We start from the raw sequence: 14,154 nt of genomic DNA on the forward strand, positions 1-14,154 counted from the left end.
GTTATTGTTGGTAGGCATGCAATTTACGATGCTTGCGGCCACTTGCGCACCCTTCCTTTCATGGTGTGCTGCCCTGCATCGGTCAGTGGCGTGCAGCCACTCTTCGGCATTCCCCGGGCTACCTCTCCGGGCAGCCTCGTATTCGATCTCGGCCAACTGCAGCTCCTGCTGTTGGATCGAAATGCTTCTAAGCAGCTCTTCACGCCGCTTTGAAATCCAGTCTTGGTACCGGATCAATTGTGGTGTTTGTATCGTTGCGCGTTCCGTTTGGTGATGGTCCGTTGGTGTTGTGCCCCAATAATCTTCCGGCGACGTGCTTGTTGTCCAGGCAGCCGATAATTTGTTGGGCGGTGGGTAGCCACTATGCAGCATCGGCGACGGGCCGCTTATTGCGGAAGCCGACGAGGCATCTGTTGCGGCCTTTCCCATTGTGGACCGGTAACTTCGGTGGTTCGGCGATAGGCCACTTTCTGAGGCAGCCGGACTGAAGGTCCCGCGTCCGGTGTTTAGCGGTAATCTAGCGTCGATTTCGGAAACGACGCCTCCGGGAATCACCATTTCGTATACGAACGAGTCCATCGTCTTACGCGCACTTCCACATCCACATTTCACCTCCTAGATGGCACATAAAAAATGTGAGGTGTGAAAGGACATAAAAAATACATAGTGCAGCCCGTGTAACCGGGCAAATGAGCTAGTTTATATAAAACGCAAGTGAATCAGAAGTGATGTCACATTCGTCAACAAAATGGGAGCAAGGACTGGTAACAAAAAAAAATCTCTCGGAAATTGAACTTTATGAACCAACGAATCAGTTCATACTGGATTAGTTAGAATCTATATCAGCAATTCATCATCTAGGAAGACCTTTAGCACGCGTAAATGAAACACATGAAGTATTTACAGACGCTAATTTTAAACTTTTTTTTTTCAACCAGTGATGGCAAGGGATGCATACAGATTTTAGATGGAACATTAAATGAAGGATTTTATAGTTATAAAACCGGAGAGGCATTAACCAGTTGAAGTGGTTGCTTCAAGCGACAGCAAATGCGTGATAGCGTGAGAATTGAGCAGTGAGAACGTGAACGCTCACTCGGGACTAATATTAGTTTAGAAATATATAGTTCAAATGTTTGAACCGGAGCCCGGGACGATATATAAACCCGAAAAGGACTGGGGGTTAGGATCAGGAAAACGGATGAATTAACTTAATTTTGACGAGTTGACTAAGTCTAAAATAATTATTCGCTTCGAACTTCTTCGAAATCCGAAAGTTGTAGTTACAACACAGTGCTTTTACATTTATGTCGATGGGGGCTTCAGTTAAAGGGATAAATTCTGTGCGCCAAGATCAGGCACTGGTCGAACAGGGAGCGGGTCAGATTATTTCGTTAGTTTTGATCCCGCAATTCATATTTGTATTAGAACCCACTAACTGCTCGGCAATTGTCAATACAATATACCTTCGGCAGAAAGACCTAGAAACTGTAACGGGGACGACATGGAACCTTTAATGGGCCGGTAGATGAGCCAGGAACTGCTGACGGGCCAGGTACCTGGCCTAAAAAACCTAGTATCATTGTAATTTTGTGTTTTGTTAGTACGGATACTTTTCTAACCAACTGTAGCTTCTTGTTTTTTCATGGTATAAATGTGGTCAGCCATCGCTTGTTGAAAGTTGTTGATATATACAGTCTGCTGCAAGTAAAATCGGACGCTCGAAAAATGAGACGATCTGCTGTCTTTCCGCAAGCCTACAGTATTCCCGGAACCGAATATTGACCTTCAACGTATACATTTCTTTTCATTAATTCTTTCACTATGTAAGAAAATTGAAAACGAAATCAAAATCGATTGTTTTACTGAAATACGGCTCAAAATGTGCGCCAAGTCCCGAAAAGCGGACACGCAAGTAAAATCGGACAGGTAGGTTTCTTTGCCAATTGGTGCACTGCAAGTGGCCGCATGTCGTTGAACCTGCACATTTATTAGTTGGCCACTATTGTTCTTTGCACTTGATGTATAGGTACCCACATTATCATACAAAAAACCCTACAAAATAACGATAAGCTGACGAGAATGCAAACAAAGATTGTTACGCGGCACTGACCTTACTTTTGAAACGAAACATCAAAGAAAACATTATGTCAAAGGCAGTAAATGTCTTTCTGAACGAATAAACAAAAAAAAAAATATCAAAATTAATTGCTCCAAAACCAAATGATTCGTGCGTTCAACCAACAACAAAAACTTAGTATTTGGCAAGTTGATGAATTTTTTTTTTTTTTATAGAAATGGCTAAGATTTTTGTTTGGATTTTTTATTATGTAATTTGTTATAGAAAGCAAATAAAATAAATTCCGATATCAAAACTATACTGGTCATTTATTGACTTTTATGGTTCATAGGGAAAAATATTTCCCATGAAATTATAAAAAACCTGCATATACTGCTAGGTTTTTCTGGTGATATTCTCTTATTTTACACCCCAAATAGCCAAAATGTTGTGTTGTATTGCCAATTTTAATCTTGAATAGCTTACGGTCCTGAAAGGGTTAAGTTTACAATTATTTCCTTAAAAGAAGATCGAACTCAGTGTGTATTACTTTTCTGTGGAACAAACTTTTCGAACTGAAGTTTTCGCATCGAAAACAACTCTTGAAGAAGAAGATTTGCATCTAATCACTTATGGTGATACTGAAGCTGTTAAACGCAAAACCTATTCAGTATGCGTTGAAGCAAATTTAGGACAAAAATGTTTTTGGAGCGTTATTTCTCTTAGTACAGCTTATAACACTAAACCAACTTACAACGAAAAAGATACAATAAAAAAAATTTTTTTGATTGCAAAAATTCATCCCTGAATTTTAAAGCAATAAAATGTATCTGAACACCACCATATCTGCTTCTATCTATCTATCTATCTATCTATAAATTATAAAACTTAGCAAAGTGCGCTTACAAGTTGTACAATCTCATGTTGCGCGCAATCTCAAGATGCATGCAAGTGTGCTATGCTACCAGTAACCTGCTGCTGGAGTAGGAAAAACTATCCAAACCAACAATCCCGCCACAGAATAACTGAATTAGCGTCTTCATGATCGGTCCTGATGCGCTTTGCAATCGGTTTGCTTTTGACAAAAAGTACCGACAGTTACATAGCATTGATTGCTATAGCAACCAGCTGATTTGGGAAAGTGTATAGATACTTGGATTATCAAAAAAAAAAATCATGTTGAAATTGTGTTTTGAAGCAATTTAAAATTTTCGTGCGGCACCGGGCCCGGGCCCAGGCCTTATGAAATCCGTTTAATAAAGTCAAGAGAAAAAAAATACTCGACCCCGGGTAACTAGCAATGGTCTTCGTATAATTTAACAAAAAAAAGAAAAAAAAGGCACCATCAACAGAAGTGATGGCGAATTTCCTTAGAACTGTTTTCTCCAATACACGATTCTTCAAGTGATTCGAAACACATGCAAAACACAAATTCATATAAAATACAGTCACACACAAAACAAAAATGTCGCCATGATATACAAATCTACCATAACGAAATCCAGAGCTCACTCCGATGGACAAACACGAGGAAATTGAAGGAGATGTTTGATAGACAGCTTTTAGCAAAAAATAGTTTCAAAGCTTCCTAAGATTAACATGAAGTCGGACAGTACCGATTTCAATGGTTTGAAAGTGACTCAACTGGACTTGGAATAAATTGTTGAATGAATGTTACATTTGACTGAAATTCCACTGTTACAAACACTTTCAACGGGGTGAAGAAAAATAATTTTAGGAATCTTTTCGCAAAGCACGAAACTAAAATTTTACTCTTTATTTCCCGGTGTTTGTAACAGTGAGTGTTTTCCCGCTTTTCCATCCTATTTATCGGTTTCCTCGTTCCCTTTTCGTCTGACAGGTGCTGTTGGAGCGAGTTCGAACTTATGGGTCCGAACTGTTTCCAACATTTCTCCTCCCCGAGTGAGACACCTGTTTTCTCACTCTATTTGCACCTGTCTATCTGTTATCAATCTTCTATTATCTGTCAATCTTCTGTTCTTTTATCAACCTTCTTTTTTGTTGATACACGTGGGAATATGTTTTCTGCTGCTGGTTGTCCTAGCTGCTTACTCGGTATGTAACAAACCTTTGCACGTTTAAAACTTGTATTCTTCTTGCAGGTCAACAAATTCACTCGTGCTGTTCCTAAACTGCTGATCTCCTGTTTCCAAACCGTGCCATCAACGGCTCAGTACGCAACAAGAAACAAAAGATCTTCGCATCGTTGTCGCATCCCCGATGAGGGCCACAGGGTCATTCCGTCAGCGGTGAACGTTGCCGAAATCACGCCTCTGTCCGAGCCATCCGGATGATGCTGTGTCCCCAGCTCGTCAAGATCGTCCAATAGATCGGGTGCAAGCGGATGCTTATCTTCGGCAAGCTCAATCCTTGCCACTTGGTTCGTCTCACCTGTCGGCTGCCTGGTTAGAAGCGTCCCTCCTGTCGGCTTGCTGGAGGAGATAAACGGGCCAAGCATCCGAAAGGTGAACAATGCCGCATACCTGGCACCGTCCGAGCCGCTCCCTCGACCACCACCGCTGCTCAATCCTACGCGTGCGGGTGCCCCTCGTCGCCGCCACCATTGTCGGTAGTTGCGTTTGTTGCGATGACATCGAAACGCTGCTGGAATTTCCGAAACCAGCTGAACGACAATCACCTACCCATTCCCTGTCTCGATCGTAGGGACGTCGGTGGACACCTCGCCGCATGCCGCCTCCGCCGCGATCACCTTCACCATCCAAGAGCCGACGATTGCACATAAGCTGCTCCGGCATCGCCAACACGTCGATCGAATCGTCGCCGATGAGCGGGCTGCTCGAATCACCGTCATCGTGCGGCGAGGACATCGCCACACTCTTCTGGTCGGTGAGTATTTCCTGCAGCTCTTCCTCATTTTCGTCGCACGGTAAGTTGGACAAGTGTTCCGAACATGGTGGATGCTGCGGTGTCGAGTCGTTTGTAAAGATGCAGGTGGTGTGTAGCGGCGTCGGTAGTGCAATAACCTGCGTGCGCATCCCACGGACGTCGTCGTCGTCGTCGTTGCCGTCCTTTCTCTATACGCACCTATTGGAAACGTTTCGGTCCAACGAAGCTAGCCGAACGTAAACGTCGCCGCGATGGCGATGTTTTTAGAAATGTATAAAAGGGATCGAAGGATGCGCCTTCGTGTTCTTTGTAAAACGTAAACGAGAAAGCCAGACGATTTTTTGGCTATTGTTAAAATAAAAACGATCTGTTCACAAAGGCAAGAAAAGCTGGATAACTTCTATTCTCGGTCCACGTAGATCCCGTTAAAGACGATAGTCTTTAACACGCACCCATTCAACGGTTTCGGCTCACCGGTATTGGTAAACTTTCCCATGTTGGCATGGAAACTTGACCTTTCTTCGATGAAAACACTAATCTTTCTTTCCACACTTTTCAGCTCCTGCGCAGAGCGTAGCGCAGCATGACCTTTGTTGCGTCCTGCAACAGTTTTCGGTCGATTCCCAACTGACGGCGACATGCAACATTGCCCCGTTTCCACACATTCCTACCCCCGCGAGTCCAGAACTGTCAGCTTTCTCTTGCACACTTTGTCTTCCTTCTCGTTCTAATGATGAACCGGTGTGCTAGGGGAGAAGTCACATCTGGCCTTTCACATCTTCCCTTTCAGTCTGACACATTACAATAGCGGAGCCGATCGTGTAGCATTCCCACACTGCACAGAAACCCGAATGTGTGTTGGTGCACTTTATGTCGGTCAATCATGTAGAGAATAAAAAGTCTGTATGAATGCCATCACACACCAACTGTCAATCGCGACGCGATGAAGTTTTCAGTCTTCGAAACATCCAGCGCTAGAACAGTCGAGTGAAAAAATGTAAAGTGTTGTTCCTTCCGTAAGAGTGTGTTGAATTTTCAAAGTTCATGGCGCCTAAACGGAAACTAATAGGATCCATCAACAAGTCGGGAACAGTGTCAGCTCATGTGCGATCTGGTCCGGGAAACGGATGAGGAGTTCGATCGTCCACGAATGCGTTGGCCGGATCTTAGAATCGGTAAGTAAACAAAGTGGTAGTGCAAAATCATAACCATTTATAACAGCGATTCACTAATTCTATTCCTTAGTTTGTTTCGTTCAACAGAAATAACACCGGAGGAAGAAACCGCCCTTGGGAGAGCAGAATGTTGAAGAAGCGGAGGAATTCTATGAAAAATAAAAATTTCCGCGTTGGCGGCTCGAGCAGAATACAACACCGTCTTCTCCGTCTCATTTGACATCCGAAATGGATTATATAGTTGTGTGCGTGCCATTATGGTGAAATTGCACGCACACATTCGTAACCTCTGTTTGGCACTAACACCACCACAAAATAACCGATTGAATGTTGCACCCCACCCCCTTTTTTGGTGCAACACTTTGTCTCGTTATGGAGATCGAAAATTAACAAACGAGATGGTAACGATATGATAACGAGACAAAATTCGCCAGTTGGGTTCCTACTTTCTTTCGCTCACACGTTTTTTAAACACTTCTTCGCTACTCTAATTTATTTTATTTCAAGCGAAAATGAGCGGTGTTAAAAAATTTACATGTGCTTGCTTTCTCCGTTCTGAACCGACAAAAAAGGCCATTGTCCCGGCTGGAGCCCTTTTATCATTTTTATCAGCCGCGTCCGTCAGTTGGTCGTCTCTTTCTTCCGGATAATAGACCCTACGGATCTGGATCAGCTAGCGGACGCGGCCCTTCACCACGACTACTGCCATCTGTTGACGGCTCCAACCGGTTCAATTTGAACTGGCCCTATCGAACCGTTGTTTTCACAACAATCTTTACGATTGTTTTTGTCCATCCGTTGCTGCAACGTGCTTCATTCGCGCTTTATGGATTCTCCCCAATCAATCCTCGACTCCACGATCATCTACGGATTGCTGTATGGTTGCTGCAAAGTGTATGTTCCTGTCCCGTGGCGCGACGTTTGTGTTGAGTGTGAAGTGCCGTGTAAAGTCTGTTCCCAGTGTGTTTGTGCGTGGTCCAGATCCGTTCGCGTCGTTTGTGCCGTTTCATGTGCAAGTGCCAAAGCGCAACTTTCGTTGGCCACTTAAACATTTCCGTGATGCGCGTCGTGCACATCCGCCATCGCGCCTCCATCGCGCGTCGTTTTCGCCTCCATCGCGCTTTCACGCGTCACTTCTGCCACCATCGCGGTTTGCTGTTCCACAACCTCGGGCGATCGCTCGGGGTTATTGTTGGTAGGCATGCAATTTACGATGCTTGCGGCCACTTGCGCACCCTTCCTTTCATGGTGTGCTGCCCTGCATCGGTCAGTGGCGTGCAGCCACTCTTCGGCTTTCCCCGGGCTACCTCTCCGGGCAGCCTCGTATTCGATCTCGGCCAACTGCAGCTCCTGCTGTTGGATCGAAATGCTTCTAAGCAGCTCTTCACGCCGCTTTGAAATCCAGTCTTGGTACCGGATCAATTGTGGTGTTTGTATCGTTGCGCGTTCCGTTTGGTGATGGTCCGTTGGTGTTGTGCCCCAATAATCTTCCGGCGACGTGCTTGTTGTCCAGGCAGCCGATAATTTGTTGGGCGGTGGGTAGCCACTATGCAGCATCGGCGACGGGCCGCTTATTGCGGAAGCCGACGAGGCATCTGTTGCGGCCTTTCCCATTGTGGACCGGTAACTTCGGTGGTTCGGCGATAGGCCACTTTCTGAGGCAGCCGGACTGAAGGTCCCGCGTCCGGTGTTTAGCGGTAATCTAGCGTCGATTTCGGAAACGACGCCTCCGGGAATCACCATTTCGTATACGAACGAGTCCATCGTCTTACGCGCACTTCCACATCCACATTTCACCTCCTAGATGGCACATAAAAAATGTGAGGTGTGAAAGGACATAAAAAATACATAGTGCAGCCCGTGTAACCGGGCAAATGAGCTAGTTTATATAAAACGCAAGTGAATCAGAAGTGATGTCACATTCGTCAACAAAATGGGAGCAAGGACTGGTAACAAAAAAAAATCTCTCGGAAATTGAACTTTATGAACCAACGAATCAGTTCATACTGGATTAGTTAGAATCTATATCAGCAATTCATCATCTAGGAAGACCTTTAGCACGCGTAAATGAAACACATGAAGTATTTACAGACGCTAATTTTAAACTTTTTTTTTTCAACCAGTGATGGCATGGGATGCATACAGATTTTAGATGGAACATTAAATGAAGGATTTTATAGTTATAAAACCGGAGAGGCATTAACCAGTTGAAGTGGTTGCTTCAAGCGACAGCAAATAATGGCACTATTATACAATACAAGGTACGTCTCGGGGCAAAAGGATTTACACCCAAATTTGGCATTGACTATGAAGCAGTTTCTTCTTGTGACCAAGCTAGTAACATTTTTAATACTCAGTAGCAAGTCATAGGCCCATTGTTGTGTAGTACAAGGATGTAAAAACAGTTGCTATGGTACGTGCGAAGAACTTTGTAAGTTGTAACAGATTGTAAGATTGGCATAAATGTTTTCATTTCATAGCCTGTGCTAACCATTGCAACAACTTAACTATTCCTAACCCCCGTCTCTATTGGTATATAATCGGTATCCATAAAGTAAAGCGATTATATTCCAGCACCACGAGGAGGTTGGGATCGGAGTTCAAGGTAACAACATCAAACATCTAGTTGTGTTATGTTATGTGTTATCTTGGATACTACTTTTACTAGCCAAAAAATGGTGTGCGAAGCAATACGAACCGTATTGCTTCTGCAAGTGCTAACGTGAGACCCCGCTTTAGTTCTGCTCTATTTTGACTATTTCCAAAATAGTGAAAAACTTCCCATTATATCGGCGCTTGATGTCATATTCATTGATATAATCTTTCAAACCGGCAAGATTTGTTTCTTTTTCGCTTAGAAATGGTTTCAACCATCGCCATGAGTTTTCGATATTTTGGGTGTGCACCGTGGGGTCTTCCGGGTGTACAAAACATTGCGAATGGCTTATGGTTTGATGGGGGAAACCATGCAAACCAATCCCGTTGTAACCTCTCCAGCAATCCGTCATAATTGTGGAGCCAGGAAGGCTCTTTAGCTGTTGATACGGCTTACCGTCGCGTGCGTTATTGTTGAGGCGGTACTGCAACGGGCGCAATGCTGGGCGGAACCGGTTGCGGTACCCCGGTACCCAGCTGTATAAAAACCCCAATCAGTTCCCGCGTGAAGTAATGGAGCAGGTACAGATTGGCGTCCGAGGCGTAGAAGCGCTCCCAGACGGTGTAGAACCAAAACGGTAGTGAACGGGCGATGTAGCGCGTGAGCGATGCGTTGTAGATGACGTTCGCTACCCCGTACGCGGCGGTGTTGTGTATCAGCACCTCCAGCGCTTGGCAGAAGCGTTGCAGCTGGTGCAGCGGGCCACCGGAGGTGTCGCCGGCCGCGTCGTACACGCGCTGTAGCAGGGACGAGAAAAAGCGGCTGATGGTGTCGAAGTTCTGGTGCAGCATGTCCATGATCTCGTTGGCCGGCCAATTCTGGCGGAAGAGCCCGTACACCATGGCAAACGGGACGCCCATGAGCGCTTTCCACAGCCGCCGAACGTTGGTCTCGTTGCTGATGTTTTAGGCTCGCGTCGAAAAATGGTATTCCGTGTAGAAGCCCATCCACTCGAACGGGTTTGCCATCGAACATCGGTAGCGGTACCGTCATCTCCCACTGGCACTGGACGAACGGCGGGACGGCTGGTACTTGGCACACCGGAGTCTTGCGACTTGCAGGCCTCGAACGCGTTGGAGGAAAGCACAAAACTGAACACCGTCGTCTGCGGGCTCACCACTGGAATGGTCTTCGTCCGATGGCTGTCTACTGCTGGTTCAAAATCATCGACGTCCCTCTCCTCCACCTCTCCTTTCCGCGACAAGTTGGGGACTTTCTGTAAATCCATTTGCTGGAATTCGCGTGCTTTGTAGACCGCAACAGCATAAATCGTCCACAATACTCACACAGCACAGATTGTGCAAGTAACCCCGCTTGTTCACCAACACTGCGGACCGATGCCAAAATATCCATCGTCAAAGATTTATCTGAACCAACTAAAATTCACTTAAAAATTGCAATCACACAAGGTTTTTCAAATCCGTAAACTGTTACGTTTTGGTGGTGCCCATGGCGCAGCGGTAGCGCGAGGAAACACCACACCACAGGCGTGGGATCGAATCTCGAGTCTGGCACCCTCCGGTATTACGAACGGCTGACCACCGATCTATAATATACCGTCTTTCGGTCACACAAACTCTCTTCGGAGAGAGGTCTTGTCCCACTAGGGGATGTCGTGCCACATAAAAAAAAAAAAAGAGAAACACGGAACGAAACATACTCACTGCTGCAACAGAAGTTATGGAGTTTTTGACAGATTGATTTCCAGAACAATTCGAAGAAAACAAAATTTAGTACAACAAACTTTTAAGCTTAGAGTTGGTTCAATTGATTGGAATAGTGCGATAGAGTTGACACAGTTCATCTCTGACAATATTTAAATCATCAGTTTCCTTGATTTTGTAGTGGGTTGTCTGAATCGAATTTGAAATCTGTTAAGATGCTATGCTATAATGCATATTTGAATCGTGAAACTGTAAAATCCTCGCAGAAATAATAGGAATAGTGTGTTCGAATTTTTAAGATCTTAGTATATCTCACAGCAGCGACTGCATATCAAAAGAGTCCGCAAATCGTGGAACCTTTCTTTGACTAGCTCTTTGAAATATGTGCGTAGAAGTGATGTCAGGAGTGATGCCGCTTAAACTTCGCTTCTGGCAACTTTCGTTTCGCCTTCTCATCCGTGCTTCAGTATTATTATTATTTTTATTATTATTAACTAGCTCGGTGAAGAAGAGGTTGAGAAAAGTGTTGTGGTTTTACTCGTTACTTGAAAGTGCGATTTAATTTAATAAAGGGTGTCCCAGAAAGTATAAGCACGATTTCTAAATTACGTTTCTGGAAAACGGATGACGCCAAACAGTTGATTCTTCGGGTGTTTGATTGTTTACATTCAAACCTACTAGATAGTGCATCCAAACTACACTGGAGGAAACAAGAATAGCACCAACCTGTTTTTTGCCAATATTTTTTATATTTCCATAAAATTGAAGCTTTTTCGAGTTTGGTACGTTATTACAATCAGTTTGACAACTTTCCAGTGGATTACGGTCGCTTTAATGTGGAGAATTACTATTTAAACCGAAAAAAGCCTAAAAATGGGGAGGAAATAAAAATAGCACCACTTTGGTTTTTTGTTCAGCAATGGAAGATATTTAAAAAATTTCTTTTCCAGTTTCAATGGGGAATAAAAGGCCAATTCACTACTCCTCAGTGGGCAAATTAATCCTGTTTCTCCTTCGTTGAGCTTGTTTATCACGGAATCTGAAATTCTCACTTGCAATTACCTTCACCGCAGCACATCTAAGCTTACTAGATTGGTAAGAATAAATCTTACATTTCCGTTTCTATGGGCCCTCCTATGATTTGTGTATACCACAATATACCATTTCCATAACAGATATTCAATAGAACCGTTCAATCGTTTAAAATAATTGATTCACAGCGTGGATACAATTTGTGAACAGTAACGTCTTTTTCGAATGGTTGACTATATATGTATGTGTACACAATTTGCATCTATGAAACCCAAAACAAACCGGCCTCCAATCTGACAGGGCGATAATGAAGTTTACAAATATCATATTCGAGTTTAAAGAATCATTAATGAAGGTGACAAACGCGCTGAAGGATTGCAAGATGTCATATTCCGGTTTCCAGAAGCGTTAACGGAGTTAACAAAGGCGTTCAACGCGTTTCAACTTATGCTATCCATCGTAAAAGGCTGTAATTATTTAAAACATCTATAAAACATCTTTAGGTTTCATGGCATCGGGACAAAATATTACACTGCTTCATCAGAACCTGGCTCACATGAAACGCATATGTACGAAACTCTTTTAGTGCATTTTTAACATACTGGTCTATTGCATGTGGAGCATTCGTTAGAACTTTTGCCCTCGGGATAAGATATTTGAACCTGACAGCGCCGACGAGAACCTACAGCACCTGACACAGGCAATTTAGTGTTTGAGCTCTTATTTCCAATGTACTCTTTTGCAAGTTCTTCGCCTAACTTCGCGAATATTTAGATATCTTTTCTTTTGTGAGTTCTTTGTACAAGACCCATGCATTCCCAAATCCAAAATATTGAAAAATGAATGAACAGGCCATCTTCTACTAACACTTTTCACGAAGTACTATCTTTACATTTGGTCAACTACATCAACTCCGTACATGGTCGAGATGTAAAAAGACACAGTTTCAGGTCTTGATTTTTTATTGTCTCCAGTTCTTACATCACGATGCATTGAGCTCAGTAAATCGACATTTTTTTTTTATGTTTTACCTTGATAGACTGTAAGAGTTGCGTCGTCGCTATAACACGCTTTGGTAAGGTAAAGTTTCTCTTTGACTTTCTTTACGCAGATCGACACTTCCCTTCTAGCCTTGTTGACTGGGGCAACTAAGCTAGTTTTTTGGATTTCAAAAACTTCGCTAATTGTAAGGAGTTGAACAAATTATCACAATTTACGTCTCTTCCTCTGTTTAGGTACGAATCTACTAACTTTTTTACTACAAAATCTCCAAGTTTCTCTTCCGCAGAACGTTCATAGTTTTTTGACAGCAGGGATACCAGCCCTCACAACTAGTGTTGGGTCAAGTAACACTTTTTGATGTGCCGTATTGTGGTACCACACACAATTTGCTGTGCTGTGAATTGTGGTAGCACAGTAAAGTGTCATACAGTTATACAACTTGTCTTTTTATTCAGCAACATCTTCTCGATGCAAAATGCACAAACAAGTATCTGCTGAGTGTTGTTACTTTGCGCGCTAATCAAATCACAAAAGGATGCTAAAGTATCTGCAGTATATGCATTTTGCTCGATATTATGCTAGCTCGATAAGGGCTTTAGCCATCTACATTTCCATTCAACACTTTCATAATCCATAAGCAATTAGAGCCGGTGTTTAAAATGTGTTCCTTGTAAAAAATCATTAATAATCGATACAAAACCTCTGTTTTTTTAATGTGAGCTTAGTGGCGGTTTTGTTTCAAGTATATGCGTTATGTTTGAATAAAGTAGGTAAATTTCTTTTCTTCTTGGATTGGTTCCTATTGTGCTTCAATCGTAGCCTTTTTTCGTATGGTGGCAGTTTTTTTATACAAATAATAGAGTAAAGTTTATATGATAATGATGTTAAAATTCCACATACTGGTTTATACACTTCATTCCTATACTATGGTAGCTATGGAATTGGTATATCAAGGAACCAAAGAACGGTTCATACAATTTATTGGTTTAACGGTATGAAACTTTACTGTGGTACCACAATTTTTTCTGTGTCGTGTGTGTTGCCACACTTTACTGTGCTGTGTGTGTTGGGTAGCACAGTACCACACGACCCAACACTACTCACAACGTATTTTGCCTATGGGACAAAAATGTCCCATATGGCGGTTCTAGGTTGGAAATGAGTTTTTTAAAGTACCATATGGGATACACAATTTTTGAAGAGCGCATTCGAAAGATCGTTACAAATAAATAAAAGTCAGAAAATTTCAATGGGTTGTCACGACGGCAAGCGGAATAACACACCTTTTCCGAGTGCGAAGGGACAAAAAAGTCCCATCGGCGGTTCTAGTGTTAAAGGTCAGTAGAGCGCAGGTGTCGAGTTGGTGAATTGAATTCAACTAGCTCTGGCAGGGATGGCGCGTGAATTTCTCCACGGATAAATATGGCCACAAATACTGCCTGAGCTACCAGCCTGCGTTCATTAAAGTATCAAATCAATTAGAGAACAAGCTGACCAGACGAACAAAATCATCCAATATTACTAATGTGCTCCTATAGTGATGCTAGTACCAATAGTGGATGTAGTGGAATAAAATTCTAGCTCTACGACGAAATAAATACAATGGAGATATTTGTTCTTCTATCTTCAGATGTTCTTCGATCATGTGCGGAGTATTCAAAAGTTAAATCTTCCTATTCCATAATGAATTAAAGCTCC

The 14,154-nt window shown here is 43.1% G+C and overlaps 1 long non-coding RNA gene across 1 annotated transcript in view; it reads right to left on the bottom strand.

Moving 5' to 3' along the window:
• Positions 1-5,073: 5,073 nt before the first annotated feature.
• LOC131265927 (uncharacterized) overlaps positions 5,074-14,154 on the bottom strand; it is a 74,434-nt gene continuing 65,353 nt past the window's right edge. Inside the window, exon 4 of the long non-coding RNA XR_009178337.1 lies at positions 5,074-5,153. This is a non-coding gene — a long non-coding RNA (uncharacterized LOC131265927). The remainder of the gene's footprint in view (positions 5,154-14,154) is intronic.

This window comes from Anopheles coustani, chromosome 2, assembly GCF_943734705.1.
Source record: "Anopheles coustani chromosome 2, idAnoCousDA_361_x.2, whole genome shotgun sequence".
NCBI classification, from domain to species: domain Eukaryota; kingdom Metazoa; phylum Arthropoda; class Insecta; order Diptera; family Culicidae; genus Anopheles; species Anopheles coustani.